Here is a 1,054-nt window from a genome sequence, read left to right as displayed (position 1 = left end):
CTGATGGATTCACCTCTGAATTCTACAAAACTTTCAAAGCAGGGATAACCCCCATTCTGCTCAAGTTATTTCTAAAGATCCAAATGGTGAATCTCTCCCTAATTCATTCTATGAAGCCTCTATCACCCTTATCCTAAAAACAGACAAAGACAGGACAAGGAAGGAAAACTATAGACCAATATCTCCGATGAACATAGATGCAAAGAGTCTCAACAAGATACTAGCAAATCATATACAACTTATAAAAAAGATCATACACCATGATCAGGTAGGCTTTATTCCAGGAATGCAAGGTTGGACCAACATATGCAAAACCATAAATGTAATACATCATCTCAATAGGAATAAAGATAAAAAAACAAAACATATGGTCATATCAATTGATGCAGGAAAAGCATTTGATAAGATACAACATTCCTTCATGATCAAGACTCTCAGCAAAATCGGCATAGAAGGCCCATTTCCCAACACAATAAAAGAAATCTATGAAAAACCCATAGCAAACATCATCCTCAATGGAGGAAAGCTGAAAGCTCTCCCACTCAACACAGGAACAAGACAAGGATGCCCACTTTCTCGAATCCTTTTTAATATAGTACTGGAAGTCCTCACCAACGCAATCAGAAAAGAGGAAAAAATGAGAGGCATTCGAATATGAAAAGAAGAGGTGAACCTCTCTCAATTTGCAGATGACATCATTGTATACATAGAAGACTCAATGGTCTCCATGGAAAAATTACTGGAAGTAATACATGATTACAGTAAAGTTGCAGGACATAAAATCAATATACAGTAATTGATAGCATTTCTATATACGAATAACAGGCAGACTGAGATAGAACTGAAAAAAGTTATTCGATTTACCATAGCCACCAAAAGTATAAGATATTTAGGAATAAATCTAACCAAATAAGTTAAAGACCTCCACAAGGAAAACTACGAGAAGCTAAAAAAAGAAATTGAAAATGACACAAAAAAGTGGAAGAACGTCCCATGTTCCTGGATTGGAAGAATTAATATAATCAAAATGGCAATTCTACCCAAATTAATCTAC

Source organism: Tupaia chinensis, unplaced genomic scaffold (assembly GCF_000334495.1).
Source record: "Tupaia chinensis unplaced genomic scaffold, TupChi_1.0 Scaffold143768_1, whole genome shotgun sequence".
Lineage (NCBI taxonomy): Eukaryota > Metazoa > Chordata > Mammalia > Scandentia > Tupaiidae > Tupaia > Tupaia belangeri.
Note: the sequence above shows the minus strand (reverse complement) of the source record.